This window comes from Phalacrocorax aristotelis, chromosome 4, assembly GCF_949628215.1.
Source record: "Phalacrocorax aristotelis chromosome 4, bGulAri2.1, whole genome shotgun sequence".
NCBI lineage: Eukaryota > Metazoa > Chordata > Aves > Suliformes > Phalacrocoracidae > Phalacrocorax > Phalacrocorax aristotelis.
Genome location: NC_134279.1, coordinates 19380611 through 19396214, shown reverse-complemented (window position 1 = coordinate 19396214; position 15604 = coordinate 19380611). Strand labels below are relative to the sequence as shown.

General features: G+C 40.0%; 1 protein-coding gene and 1 long non-coding RNA gene across 6 annotated transcripts in view; one reads left to right on the top strand and one right to left on the bottom strand.

Annotated features, from left to right (window-relative positions):
- The window catches only part of GAB1 (GRB2 associated binding protein 1), a 102290-nt gene that overhangs the window by 19119 nt on the left and 67567 nt on the right, over positions 1–15604 (top strand). The window contains exon 1 of one of the 5 annotated variants that reach the window (XM_075090499.1): positions 7980–8030. The exons of the other annotated variants lie outside the window; for them this stretch is intronic. The gene's annotated coding sequence lies outside the window, so the exon portion shown is untranslated. Of the gene's footprint in view, positions 1–7979; positions 8031–15604 lie in introns of those variants that run through there. 5 annotated transcript variants of the gene reach the window in all.
- On the bottom strand, positions 3107–7579 carry LOC142056155 (uncharacterized). Its single transcript, XR_012660243.1, has 3 exons — positions 7491–7579; positions 7200–7332; positions 3107–5561 (listed from the first exon to the last, which is right to left on the bottom strand). It is a non-coding gene; the product is annotated as an uncharacterized LOC142056155 (long non-coding RNA).

The following is a 15604-nucleotide window of genomic DNA, read 5'->3' as shown; positions in this document are numbered from 1 at the left end:
AGAATTGCTTTTTGTTGTCCCCCTCAAACAACAGTATGTAACATCTGTGTGTCTCCAAGAACCTGAAGTTTCTCAAGCAAGCAATTGAAGTTTCCAACAAGAAAGCCGTATCAGAAATGTAATCTAGATGGATTGAAACCTTTCATTACAACCCATTGACTTAATGACTTTTGTAGAAAACTGCTTTGCTAAAGTAGAAATATTTAACTGTTATTTCTGTCACAGTAAAAAATTAGATATTTTAACATGAAAACAATAATAAAATTTCTTCATAGGACTAAAAATACAGCTCCACTGAAACAAAACATTTCCAGATTATTTTTTCCCTTCTGCTCTCCCCACTGTCCCAAAAGGTTGGAAGGAAAGGCAGCTTCATAATCTTGGGGTTTCCTGATTCTTTTTTTCCTCTTTTGATAGCCTTCCTAACGTGCATGTCATGGTTTGCTTAGGCTAGATCGTCCAGAGTTTTTTTGGGGTAACTTAAAGCAGAGATAGTGAGCATACTCATGTATAGTTTACTTTGTGGCTTGTATCTCAAATTTTCCGTGTAGTTATCTGACCTTCTTAATCTCTGTTACTGGAAGAAGGTTTGTGCAAAACACTAGCTTTTATAACAGGAGAGGCCATGACCTACAGTGATTTTTATCTGGAAATAGTAGCTAGAAGGGAAGATGTTCCTTTGAAGCTTCCCAGTAGTCTGGGGTTTGTTTGGGTTGTTTTGTATTATATCCATTTTCAGTCCAATTGTTTTGAGCATCATGTAAGAAACCACAGTCCTCGGGCCATACCGGTGTTAGCCCAGTGTGTAGGTACCACAGTGGTGAAAATCTGGCTTTCCACTGGGATCCAGAGGTGATGGTGGAGCCAACAAGGGGTTTGGAGCACTGTGAAGATGCTAGACTTCATGCATCTTTGTTGCACTGTCTCACATTTCTGTGTGTCTTGGGTGGAGATAGCTACAGGCAGAAGTTCAGCATTGAAGTAAAGGTGGTTGTGACATAAACTTTTCTCTGGAGTAGAATGGATTAATTTATCTGGCAAACTGGAGGTTGTAGAAGAATTCCTTGCTGCTCTTATTGCCTTAAATTGAGAAGACGCAGAAAAGAATTGAATAATGTGGGCTGAATGTACTATGGGTGATTGGATGGCCTTCTATATTTACATTTGACTTATTATAGTATAGTCATTCTTCTTCGTCTTCTAAAATTAGCAAAGCACAGCACAATTATAATACTTTCATGCTTCAGGATAAGCTTTGCATTTCATTAGTTCATTGGTTCTTATTTATGCTACGTCAGTTCAGGAAGAAAAATGTTAAACTGGAATAACTTGTTTTGAGAGTTCAGTACAAGTGTGTGCTTTCTTCATCTCTGATTTTGAATCTCCCACCTCTTAATGTGAAAGTCTGTTTGCCTCATCCTCTATGCTAAGTTGTAGACTTCACCATGGAGCAGCATCAAAGCGGTTTATTTGCCTTTAAATACATGTATGTATTCGATTAGAATTTTTTAGTTGACACCCCACTAAATCCTCCTTTTTTGCTTCCTCCCCCACGCAAATATTTTTAGAGCAGGATTTACTGGTAAAAATAGTAACAGGTTAGAGGCACCTTGCTTTAGCCTAGTTATGCTCTTCATTCGACACTGGCATTTGTGCATATGTGAGGCGCGGCAGCGTTTGTCACCCAGAGGGCTGATGCCAGACCAGCAGCACCACGCTGCGAATAGCTGCTGGCCAAGGGGCAGCTTCTTTTGGGTACCTTGATGCCAGTCTTTCTCATAATATAAGTCGTGGCCTTCAGTCATGGGATTCTAACCATTTTGGGAGGAAATGTGGTTGGTAATCTAAGGGCAGGTTTTCTTCTCCTTAAAGCCTGTCCAGCATAGGGCTGAAGGCTGATCCCTGCTCCTCCAACCCTTCCCAGCTAAGGCTTCCATGGGCCCCTGTCTTACTGTGGATACCACCTTCCAAGGAGACACCCGCACAGCTACTGAGTGCAGCCGACTGTCCGGAACCCCCTGGGTGTGCCTGCCCACCTGCTTTGGGCTGGCACTGCCAATTTGCTTATGCACCTTGTTGCGTCTCTCCCACCTGGGCTGGACTGGCGCTTTGCTGGTGGGAAAGGAGGGCGCGGAAGATGCCTGTGTTCCTATGGGAAGGCAGGCTGTGGTGTTTATCTTCCTCACAGGCCACTTTAAAGGTAGTCAGCAAGGAATGCACGCTCTTTAAAGATCACAGTCTTGTAGTATTTTTTATGGATACTTGGAAAGGCAAAAGAGCATTCAACTGGGTTAGTGGGCAAATAAATGTATGTGGCCCTGGGGCCTCCTGCACTGTTTGAGGGTTGTGCTAATGTAACTTTCAGACAAAACCAGAAGGATGAGATAGTCAGTAGACACATTTCCTTCTGTGACATGTTGCAGAGACTGGAGTAAAAAATGAAACACTCGTGCTTCAGACCACTCTCCAAAGTGTGGATGTTTGCTTCATCTTAGTGTCTTTCCTTGCAGTTTATATTAATGGAAGTAACCTTTTTTTGCCACACATTTCTCTTGTTCACAAGCTTCTATGTGACCTTGTAGTGAAGTCATAAAAGCTTGAATCTTTGCTATCGCAATCCTTGCCATAGCAACATGCGTCATAGCCGTATAATTATTTATTTAATGGGTTTAATTATGAAAACTGGGAAAGTCACTTATGAAAATTGGCTCAGGTAGGGGAAAAAAAAAGCACTACTTTTAAGGTATATCTAAAAAAAACCCCAAAACCAAACGAAACAAAAAAACGAAACCCAAATCAAACCCACTTTCACGATAACCTGGGACAGGAATAAGTTAAGTACTGGAGCCTTTGTTTTGAACTACTTTACTTTCTTCCCTGTCTGCCTTTTCCTCCTTTTTTAATTGTTTTTTTTTTGTCTGCTGTGCAAGAACCATGCAGCTGCTTCAGTGATTTCCCCCCCCCCCTCCTGTTTGCAGACCTATAAATACACTTCCTTTGTCATGTTGTTTCCTAAGACCTTTGCTTCCAGATAGCTTTGCTATTTAAATTTTTTCATCTTTGAATTTCATACTATCATGTAAAAATCATTAGAAATCCTAAAAACAAATGCTTTTTATTAGTCTTTAAATTTCAGATTGTCTACAGCTTTCCTGTGTTCAGAAATCAATTTTGGTATTGACAAGCCTTCTCAGAAAGAACTATCTACAGGAATAAAATTTAAAGTGTTTAAGAACATACAGACACTAGCACACCATTAGAGTAGAGAAACTATGTATTTTTTATAACTGTGAGTGCGATGCTCTGGAGGATTTCTTCATTTATGACCATCAGTGCATACACCCAACATTACATGATCTTCAGCGTCTTGCAGTAGAATTCTGGTGGAGTGGTAGCTGATTAATAGCTGTTCCTTTTCCTTAATTCATGAGGGAAGAATGAAATGAGACAAATAACTTTATTGATTCCACTTCAGACGTACTGACATATTGTGAATCTTTCAAATTAAATCGGCTAACCTTGGTAGCCGTAGCAGAAAAATACCTGCACTCCTGGCAGAGATGCCCTTTCCTGTGTCTCTGACTTCAGGCCGCACTGGAGTCTTGAATGAGAGTGGGAGCATCAGAGCAGGTCTTGGCAGTTTAGGATTTTATAGACGGTTCTTGCTACAAGTACGTTAAAGGCTGGTTGTGAAATACGACTTGGTGACAGAGCAGTGAATTGTTAATCCAGGATGGAGCTAGAATTTCAAATTTGTGAACTTTTGGCATGGAGGGAAGGGTGGGGTTTTGGAAGGAATTTCATTAGTTGGATTGTGATATAAAATGCAAAGACTTTTAACCGAATAAGTCAAAAATTAACTTGGAAAAACTTCTCTGTTGAAGTTATTACTTGACTCAGAAGCCTTCATTAGTGAATATTCCTGCTCAGGCCTAATGCATGGAAGCAGAATTTCCTTTTTTGTTGTGTTTGTTTGGGGTTTTTTTGCAATGCTGAAATGTGAAACCTTTCCTGTTGGCATGCTGACTTAACCACTTCTGTGGTAGTCTTTTTCTCGCTATGTAGGAAGAAGAGACATCCATTCCTCTGCTGTCTGTGGAGAGCTTTGCGGGACATAATATTTTTTTCCTTGAAAAATTACTTTTTTGCTTTTTATTCCACAGATGTGATGCAAGGCTATGTATAAGACCCACAGACTGGTAACAGTGTTTTGGGAGAAAAGTCTTGCATTAATTGTTCCATCTGTTTTGTTGCTGTTGTATCTCCTTGGCTGCCCCTGAAATTCTGCATTTTTGAATCGCAACGCTTATGAGAGAGTGCCTTAGTCTTGGGAGTTGTCTTGTGGCATCAGTCTTCATAAGAGGAATCAGCAAGACCCGTTTGGGCTAAAAACAGGCAACAACAACAACGTAGTTCTAAAAGTAGACTGTGGGCTGGTGAATGCTTGCTGGTCCAAATGCTGTGTGAGTGGTGGATATAGTGTTTAACATGTGGCTGCAAACCACCCGAAGACCACTTTGCTTGTCCCCTGGGCTACAATAGTGGAGCCTTAGAAGTACAGTTCTGGAGCTTTGTGAGCTTCCCAGATAGACTTGGTGGTGGTCCAGCAAAGCATACTTTTATATTCTTAATTAATCTTTACCCTGCATTGAATCCAAGCATAAATTTAACATTCACAATATTACTCGGTAAGTTTCTCCAGGCCTTCAAAGAAAAAGCCATACCAAGTACTAATGCAAAAGTATGCAGAAGTGTGTACAAACTTGTAATGTCTGTCTCTCTCTCTCTGCAGCTGCTTTGACTTAAACTAATACTGTCTCCCTCAGTCAAGCATCCAAAACTTGGATGAAACTTGAAGTGGAAAGTCTTCATTTAAAAATAACAGGAGAGCTCCCATTTGAAATCATGACACTATATTGTCAAATTGGATAAGCAAGAGCTATCTGAGGTCTTCCACAGCATGTAGGAATTGTCACTGTGGCACAGGAGCTTGGGACATCTTGTTGGTGGCTGGCTGGCATCTCTAGCAGATGCTTCTCTATTAGTTTGAATTTAGCAGAGCTCAAAAATTTGTTATTTGGGTCTGGTGCAGCCTTTGCATTTGGAAAGGCAGGTGAAGATCTGACAGCGTCCTTTCTTCATAAGCTTCTCCTCCCATTTCCGGAGCAAAGTGCTTCTCCTAGAAGTCTGTCACCACCCAGAGTTTGTAGTTGCTATGGGGGAATGAGTGAGTATGTATTTTTTTTGTCAGCACCTGGAGTGTAGCGCATCCACAACAGAGCTCTTTGCTATCTTGTTGAATGACAGTTTAAGAAAAAATGGTTTTGTAGAACAAGTTATGCAGATGGACTTCTTTCTGTGCTGGATTCCTCTTCTCTTGACTTGATAGATGTTTCTTCTTCAGACAGAAGCTTTTGTTCTTATTTTGGGCTCTGAGTGTAGAAACTTGGAGAGTAGCTGGCCTGCAACAGCAAAAAGGCTGTGCTTGATAGGTGGTTTACTGGGAGCTTTAGAAGTGAACCTACACCTGGTGAGAAGGGAGTGGCGGGAATAACTTGCACCTAAGAAAACAAACAAAAAACCCCAAAAGAAATAGGAGAACTTTGTAATGTTACAGTCTCTTCCATTTGCCTAAGGCAAGGTCACTAAATTCACCCTCTGCTTCCATAAAGCTTTCACTTGGTGTGGGAAGCCTTTAGCCTTACAATCCAGAAACTACTGAAGAAAAAACTGTTTCTTCCATTGCAGTTTTTATCTTTTTTATTTTTTCCTTGCCTGTATCTTGACAATTGAACTGTATTTTTTCAGAGGAAGATCAGATGTTCTTTTAATGTTGCAGCAAAACTGTACCACTTAACCATGTTTTGATGCATAATGTAATCAGCTTGATTGCTTTTTAATATGTTATTCAGACCTACAGTTGCTGTCAGCTGGGCTGAATCTGTTCTCTTGGGGAATTTCAGTAGTACTTTCTGGTAGATCACAGCACCTGATGGTAACAGGGTGTTGTGGTTTTTTTATTCAGGGCTAAATCTGGGTCCCTGGGTAAAGGGTTGCTTTACAGGGGAACGCTGAAGCTGTGGAAAAGGTGCTGGGTTCTTGGTCTTCCTCTACTTCTGCAGTGGGAAGGGCTGAATGGAGTTCAGGCTCCCTGTACCTTGTGTACCAGGCGGCACAGCTGTACTGATGTATGACAGGTGTAAGTGATGCTGGGTACATACATACCTTGCAGCTTTTCTCAGGTGGAGGAGCTGGGGGGAATGGTGTGGCAGCCTGAAAGCTGTGCTACTCAGAAGTCCTTCTTGGGTGTTAGTTGTGCATGGCTCATTATGGTTTGATCACTGCAAAACTAGTACTAAGCTGTAACAGCTTTAAATGCTGTTCTGTTTGCTTTGCAAATCACAGTGCCAGGTTGCATTACGAGACAGGGTTTTCCTTTTTGAGTGTTGTGTTCTTGAAAGGCTTTATTGACAGTATGAGGCGTGAAAATAAGGCCTGTATGTGGCTGTGCTTTTTTTTTTTTTACTTCTTCCCCATCTGAGTGTGGTAGCATATCAGCTTTGATACGAATATGATCTCACTGAAATACCAGTTGGTTGAATATGGCATCTCTTAATGTTACACATTCTTGATTAATAGAACTAGACAGGTTTGAATAATTAAGATTTTCAGTTTTCTTATTGGTATGTGCTGGTCCTGGAAGATACAGGTGCTTCCATTTCTCCTTCATTAAAAGGAAGTGTTAAAAAAAAGCAGACCCTTGTGGGCTCATTAGAAGTCTGCAAGTGACAGGTAAGAAATTACATTTGGCATTTTCATGTGTTTGCTTGCTTAAGCATGCTATTATAACTTAGGCATTCAGAGATCTTTCTCTTAACAGCAATGTGCCTAGTTTTAAACTTCTGCTGCAAGATGCTTGGCTGCATCTTGAGTGAGTTAAAAATGGCGAGTAGCTGTTTTATATATACTGGGGAAAAAAAAAATCTGACATAATGAAGTACTTGTGAAGTGTCCTTAAAGGGAAAAAAAAGTTCTCTGTGTGGGAGTGTGAGGAAGGATTAAAACTGAGACAGTCAGTAATCCCCCTCCCCTCCTTTTAAAGAAAGCTTTCCAAGTAACACTGGCAAAAAGAATAAATATCACTAGTTAGAAAGACTTAAAGAGAAGGAATATTGGTTAAGACAAGATTAATAACTCACCTCTTCAGGCTGATTCTGTACTGCATGTGATTTTATCTTGTGTAAAATATAGCTATTGGTTTCTTATTGTCATGTCTGCTTCTCTGGTCTTTCCTCCTCCCCTCTTTTCTCTGTAGAAAACTTTTTGGCGAGGCTATCGATGCAAATTTGACCTTTAAGTTTTTGACTGAACAGCTCGTGTATCAGGAAATAACTCAGAATGTGCAAGATAATTTATTACAGGAATTTAGTGCATTTTATCACTCTTTGAAACTTTCAAGGCCTTTTTAAAATCCGTCTCTTTAATCTTACCCTTTACCATGAAGAAGTTCGGCTTGTCAGGTGTCTATGCGAGGTGCTCGATCATGTGGGTGGTGCGCCTTGAGGTGCTTGCTGTGGTGCGGCTGGGTCTGGTTGCCTTGCCGGTTCAAACACTGGTTACTGGTTGCCTTGGTGTTTGAACAGGGACAGCTACCCAGCAGGGAGGGGGGATGTCTGTTGTCTGGGTTTTTTGTTGTTTCGAACCAAGTCGTGGCCTGCGTTAGGTGGCACAGTGGGTGCTGACGCTTATAACGCTTGGGTGCTGGTCCTGCATGAGTGAGCGGGTTTCTTGCTTAGCTGCCTCCTGGCAGCTGAGGCAAGGGGAGCTGAGCAAAGGGTGCAACCCCCCTCCATTTTCTCTCCCTGTCCCCTGCCTATTGCTTCTGTGGCCATATTAATATGGAGCAATTGAAGTCACTCAGTTGGCTGTGGGCCAGCCTGCTGCTGTATGTGCAGCTTCTGTGAAGACTACTCTAATGCACAGGGCGGTGATGTGAGTCAGAGATAGAGAGGGGTAGCGCCGAGGGAAAGGTATGTCTTGTCTTTCTGTCCTGCCGTCTTCGGCGTATCCAATCCTGCTCATGTGCTTGACACTTCCTTTCTTCTCTTTACTAGCCTCCCTTTCTATCCCATTGCGATGATTTTACTTACTTTCTGATTAGACAAACCGACGCTGTTTTGTAAGCTAATGGTCTGTCTCCACTAAGTCATTAAGCAACCGTGTTTCATTGATGAAAGTCTCGTTCAACAGACTTGGCGTTTAAGGTCACTAGACTATCTCTGTGTAAAAAAAGGGCAAGTGTGCAACTATAAGCATATCATACAAGCCAAATATTTTAAAATTGTGGCAGGAGTTCCCTTACACACCACAGCTACTGGTACAATAAATAAAAGTAGCAATCCAGTTCATCTTGAAAGTTTCTGTATTTACCTTTTCTTCTGGAAAAAAGTCAAGCTTTTGCAGTCAAGCTTTTTTGCCTAAAATATTGTAGAGGTTACTAAACTGGTGGGAAAAAACTCATGTGGAAACTTGCAGGGATCATGTGAAATGGGTTTATCGAACTATGACACAAGCCTAGAACTTGGTATTTCTCTTTGCTTGTAATCTCAATGACTTTTTATTTGGCTGTAAAGAGACTTTAAATGTGCAGTGAAACACTAACTGGATTTACTGTAGTGTTTAATGTGCTTTTCCTTGAAACAACGTTGGTCAACTTTTAGAGAAAGCAGTTCTCATAATCTTATGAGCTCTCCTCGAGAACTATAATAATAAAAGGGAGCATGTTTGAAAACCTACCACAGAAAGCGAACGAAAAAACCCCAGTGGGTTATGTTTCCTTGGAACATTTTGCTTGGAGGGGGGAAAAATCCTACTGGGGGTTTTCTAACCATCTAGATTCTTATAACTATCTGAAAAAGCCTAATAAACAATTGAAATACAGCCTTTGCTGTTGAAGTAACTTTTTTTTAAACTTCTGTGGTACTGCAGTGATTTGTGTTTGTGTTTATATCTGTGACTACTACTTTACCAAGGCTGTTGCAAAATGTTATGTTTCTTCCTAGTGCATTAGATAGATGTATCTGGCAAGTGACTCAATGCTTTAAAAAAAACCCCTGCAATAGGCAGAGAGAAGAGGAAGGAAAGTGTGTTTTGGAGATGTCCTACAGACTCTGTCACTCTCCCTGTGAAGAACAGACTTTTTTCCCCGCCTCGTGCAGCACAGCACCTGTGTTAAAGAAATCACAGTGAGATAATGTATTGTCCAGAGATACCTTTCCTCACTTGCAGGAGTGAACACCAGGTAAAACTGACCTTGGCTGCTGTCACGTTCCAGGTACTGGTATTCTCATACTGAAGATAAACTTAACTATTGCACTATTTCTGCTTTTAGGAGTAATTGTACTGACTTTGCTTTAAAGGAGGAACTTTGCTCTGGCTATGTATTTTGTTGGGTGAATTTGAAGACATAGCAGGAACACTCATGTGAAAGGTTGTGCGGGGGTTTGGTGTGTATTTTTGTTTTGGGATTTTTTTTTTTTAACTGTATGCTTTTAGGTATGTGCTTGTAAGGCTGGGATCTGAGATATTACTTGATTTGTGTAAATTTCTGTATCTTATACATGCAGTTTTTACCTGTAACTGACTTTTTGCCTGTAAGGCTTGAACAAACACTTTCCTCTGGCTGCATTTAAGTATGCAGTTTAAAGCATAGGAGAATAATTTGAAAAGTATGTTCTGAGTAGCAGGTCTCTATAACAGCCCATGTGAAATATAACTAGGCTTTCTTATTCAGGTGTCAGGATCTGATAGCAATATAAACGGGGAATATCTGTAGAGAGAAGTGAAATAGTTTCTACTCACTTATTTCAATGTGATTTAGTCAGTCTTTATACTTAATAAAAAGAAATGCAGAGTGGCAAAGCAGAGGAGACTGGGAAGATAGCAAGGCATTTCACTTTCTCAGTCTGTCAAACCAGATAGCATAAAACTGAGTGTTTGAGCTCTCTTGTGGTTTTAAATATTTTCTGTGTGCATGCTTGTCCTTGTGTATATATCTTTATAACAGTTCTTAGGAGTACCAGGAGTACCCCTTGTGCTTTATTACAAATAGTCTATGTGCTCTTGGCATAAATACCAACCTCATTGCTTCACCCCAGTATGGATTTGTCAACAATAAAAATTTCTATTTATGCTCTGCTCTTATCCATAGTTCTTGGGTTAATTATTTGTAGCTGTCAAATTATAATTTCCTGTTAACACACTCACATAATTCGTATTAAAGTATTTCTTCTCATTCTTTCATGATCTAAAGACAAAGGGAACATGATGCGTGACAGGAGTTGGTGTTTTCTCTTCAAAGTGCTTTCTCCTCATATTGACTCCTTTCAGTTGTTTGATCTACAAACTTAGTTTTATTCCACATTAACAGCATTACAGTGGCAAGATCGGTTCTGTCTTTCCTAATGCATCCCTGGTAAATAAGATAGATATGTGTTTCCTAGTGATTGAAGTGAGTCAATTGCCTAGTAACATGACAGCTGAGAAGTATCGGTGCAAATGCAAGAGTTGTTACAGTTTGGAGTCTGTGTGCCACCTTTTGTTATCACTGTTGATATTCCACATGTGCAAACCCAAAGCCAATATGGCAGCTGGAGCTTTGCCTGGTGATTTCTGCCCAACCCCCCCACCCCCCACCCCATTTTTGGGGTTTTTTACTTCTGAAAAGCTCAGAGCTTAGTTTATTCTTGGAGCTACTGCATTTTGTGCTGGGCTGCTGGATGTCTAAAAATGGACCAAGTTTGTGCTAAAAGCAGTAGCCTATAACCAAAACTTTGGAATTCACATGTGTAGGCAAGATCTCTCTGAAATTGCCATGCTACTTTTGAATCTGCAGGTGATAGCAAGAATAGTCCTGCATTCAGAGGATATTTCCAGAAAATTCCTTGCATGTGATGCAGAAGGGAAAGAATAGTGTGTAAAACAGTTGCTTGCATGTTTTTGCATATATGTTGCCCAATGAAGAGCCATCTACACTTCACCAAATATATGAAACTTACTCTAAGTAGTAAAGCTTCTTTTTGGGTAATCCACCTGTGGAGCTGCTGGCTGTGCTGCTTAGAAGGGGAGAGGGGTTCTAAAAACTCAAATGGCAAAAAAGCCTCTTTTCTTTTTTTTTAGGTACACAGTTAATCCAACCCTGTTTTCTCATAACAAGAAATGTTTTCTGTGCTTACTAAAAAGACTATCCTTAAATTTGTATGTGGCTTAATTTTAACTTATTGAACTATTCTTGTGTTATCAAGACCAAGACCGTAACTGGAAAAAAGGAATATGATGCTGTATTGTCAGTAGCACGTACTGTAGTAAGCCTCAGCAGCATTGAATCAGTCAGTGTAATTCTGATTGTTTTGATTAGCTCTTCACCATTTTTAGAGGACACCCCACCAGAGACTGTTTCCTTCATTTAAATTCTTTGTCTGTTATCATTTAGTCTGAGGAAAACAGTCATCCTTATTAACATGAAACTGAGATTATTTTGATTTCTTTCTTCAGAAAGAATTAAGATTTCTTTCTAGCAGGACACTGCTGTGAAAACTTACTCTTTAAAACTAAATACTTTTTTTGCATTGTAGTTTCAGCTGGGCCTTGAATCAAAGGTAGTTCAGTCTGCATCAGCTTTTGTCTGTGAAACTTTCATTTTTTTCTGAATAGTTGGGACAGTGTGATCAATTTTTCTATGGCTTAGTATTCTAATAATAATGGTAGTAATGAGGGAATGCTGAATTGAGGCAGCTGCCAAAAGTAGCGATTGGTTCCTTCTGTAAATGACTGTCACAGTGCTAAAGTACACCAAGAGCAGTCATAGTCCAAAAGAAACATGTCAGTGACAGTTTAAAATCACAGCACCACATCTTGATGGCATCTTTTGTTTTCTTAATGGAAGCAGTGTCCTCAGCATCTTATTGGACCGATCTTATTCACCCATTTTTGTAAATTGGTAGCAGAAGACTTCTAAGATTCCTTTGTTGGCGCTGAGATGTAGGACACAGCTAATTTGCAGCTCCTTCATTTGAAGCTTCTTCATTAGAGATAATGCATAATCATGGTTAATGACAGTATTTATTATAATAGTGTATAGTCTGGAGCTGCATCAAATAGTGATTTGTTACTCAATTCTGCTGAATATTAGGTTGTTCCAGTAATCACCCTGTCCATGGTTATTTCTTGCAAGAACATCTTGTACTGGAGTACTTCTGTCTGGCTTGCTATACATGCACTGATATAGCTATAACTTGATCCTTTCTTGGACATAGAGGTGCCTAGATGCTACAAACTGTCACCCTGTTTCCCAACTCTTCCTTCTCCTCAAAACAATGCAACTTGTTGAATATTTTTTGAACGATGCCAGGAAATAGGACAATTCTTGAAGAGTTCAGCCGTTCTGCCTTGCAGGATCTGTAAAGTTGAGGCAACATTTTCTTCCTTATTTTCCTTTACAGACGATGCACATTATTTCCAAGTGAGACTAACTTGAGGCTTGTGTGACTCTGTAATGGCAAAACTTACTGTGCAGAATTTAGCCACCTCTCTTTCTATATACGCCCGATCATTACTAGTGCTTTGTTCAGTGTACACAATTATGTAGATAAAATGAATTACTTTTTATAAGTATAATTTAATAAGCATTTACACAATATAGTTTAGCTTAGATGACCCTTAATCACTTGTGATTCAACTTCTTGCGTGAGCAAATTTGACAGTACTTATTTTATGGAAAACATAGAAATCAAACTTTAAAATTAGAGCGTATGTTAGCACAACTGCATAATTCAGACAACTGTGCGTCATATTGAGCAATGCTGGGAGGACAGTTGATTGCAGGAAGTCTAAAAATACTTTGTATAAGTTTGTTGCCTCATACAGACTTGAAGTGGCTTGAAACTCAAATGTATGCTTGTTAATGTCCTACAGCTTGCAATTCCAGGATTTGGAACAGGGAGCCCCTATAGAAAAAGTAGTGAAGCTTTGAGTTTGCGTTTAGAATAACGTGCTTAGGTGGCCAACTGTCTCATGCTGTGCAAAGTTACTACAGTTTCTTTTTCCCCTTGTAAACACTTGGGATTGTGATAGTTCTCTAGATCACCTCGGAAAAACAACAGGTCGCTACAATTGCAGGAAATCAATTGTTGTTCTCCCTCTCCTTTCAAAATACATGTCTGCAAGTATGCGTGCACCCATGCACAGCTGGTGGGAGATTCTTGAAGGATGAGCAAGAGTTTTCGTTACGATCTTAAGAGGTGTCTCTGATCAAGTATAAATAAATACAAGTTGCTTTCCCTTTTAAGACAGAATCATGAATACAAAGTATCAAAGATATAGCCACATGCAATCTACAGAGAGCGCTTTCCTACAGATGGCCTCTGAAAACTGCGACCCTAGAAGTACTTGCAGTAGGTGGTAAGGTGTGTGCTGCAGCACATCTCCCTCCAGAGCAGGAGAGGGCGCAAAGCTGGTTCTGTGTAGGTAGGGCTTTGCACAAATACACATGGTATATTACCGCTTGCTAACGCTAAGTTATTTCATCAGGTCTTTCTTGGGGCTGATTAATCGATTTTCCCTTTTCTTGCAGGACTATTTCTTCCATGATACATTGCACCTGGAACAGCTTGCCAACACCTATGTCTTGTCTCCTGTTTTGTGCATGCACTTTAGTACTTCCCCCTCTTCCACAAAACCCACTATGCTTTGTGAAATATTTCAAGTGTGCTTTTAATCAAGTTAAATTAATGAGACTGTTCTGTTTTGCTTTTTGACTATAAACTTACACCATAAAATCTTATGTAGTTTTAATTCATATGCTAACAAATTACTACTTGGTAGTCTTGGAACAATGGTTGAAATCACTGTCTTATCAAATGTTGGTAATATGTAATTGTAAAATCATGTTGTTTCTGATGTATGCATACCATATCTCCGTGTGTAACAATGTGTAACAGAAATTAGGGGCAGGAGGCAGAGTCCAAAAAAAAGATGTTATCCTTTATTTTCAGACCTGAATCTGCACTACAGAGATTAGAAGATATCGCAGGTTGCTTCTTAGCAACATCTTGGGTCTAGGGTTCATTCTGCTAGAGCTCTGCTGCCTCTGAAGACTTGTCTAGGCCAGCTTTTTATTTTGACTATTAGTAAGACAACGCCCTGGAGCCTGTTACTCTCTTCAGATGGTCTGTCCCCTGATAATGGTTGTTCACTGCTCACCTGTCTGAGTGTGTTGGTCAGGGAATAATATCAGTAGAAGTGATCAGGCTTCCTTGCTCTGAGCTGTTCGAATACAGTGTGTTTATCAGCCTATATATATAAAAATGTGCGTGTATCTCGCCTAGTGGTGTTCATTTAGGTTTTTCAGTATACTAGACAGGAACTGCAAGGGCAGGCTGAGATACGCCTTTTTACAGACGTGGTCTTGGCGGTGCCATACAGCATAGACGTTGAGGTTTGTGGTTCTCAACTACATCCATTGTAAATCCTGTAGGTGAGGTTTGAAAGCATGCTGGCCTAAGGAGCACCTGCACTTTCCCAGGCCAGACTCTTTTAAATATGCAAAATTACAAAAACAGCCAAACAACCCCAATCCCATACGTAATGTGGTCAAATGTCCATCTCCAGAAGCATTTTCTCATCTTTAAAGTTTTCTGTGGGTGTAAGTTCCAGTACAGCTTCACACTCTGCTTCATCATAATGGAGTCAGAAAGAAATTACTGTCAGGTGGGAAGATATTTCTTAAAACCTTCTTTCAACATTTGTGCCTATTGCAATGCCTTGGTTAGAAGTGTGGAGCAATCTGTAGGTTCTGACCAACAAGAAATGTGTCAGAAATAGCGTGGTTTTTATGACCCAAAATGGCTAGTCAGACATCAAGCATTGTTATGGTCTTATATACCAGCTTGAGATAATTTCTTGGTATATGGCAGTGATTGGACAACTCTTCTTAATTATTTTTAAAACTGCAGTTCACAAATCCCTGTTTCCTGCTCGTCCTGTGCTGCAAATCAGTTTCTTCCTGTCTTTCACTCTTTTCCATTCACTGGTTGCTTACATGCTTGTGCAATTTTAGCATGCTTATAGAATACCTTGTGCTAGGAGAAGTATTTTAGGAACTGGGAGATCAATAGAAATAAACAAATTCAGGAACTACATGAATCTGTTAGTTTCTGTCAAAAAGACAACTATTACTTAGTTTAGTCTTAGTCTATTCTGAATGATAGGTCACCTGCATTAGTGAATTCTTACCTCCTGCTCTTCCCCAACCCTCTACCCCATTTCAAATCCTCAAGAAAAATGAGCAGAAAAGCGAATAATGACTTGATATGTTCAATAAACATTTTTTCCCAGGGCAACATATTTTTCTTTTCTTTTTTTTTTTTTTAAATCCTCTGAACACTGTTGGTGATTCACTGGTGTTTTACCATTATGAGCAAGTACTTGGATATGTGTATGATGCCCAGACTGGGTTTAGTCAGCAATATAGTGTGCGTGTTTGAGAGTGTGTGCCTTTCTGCTGTGAATAACAAAAACTGTTGTGGGAGAATAATGATACCACTGA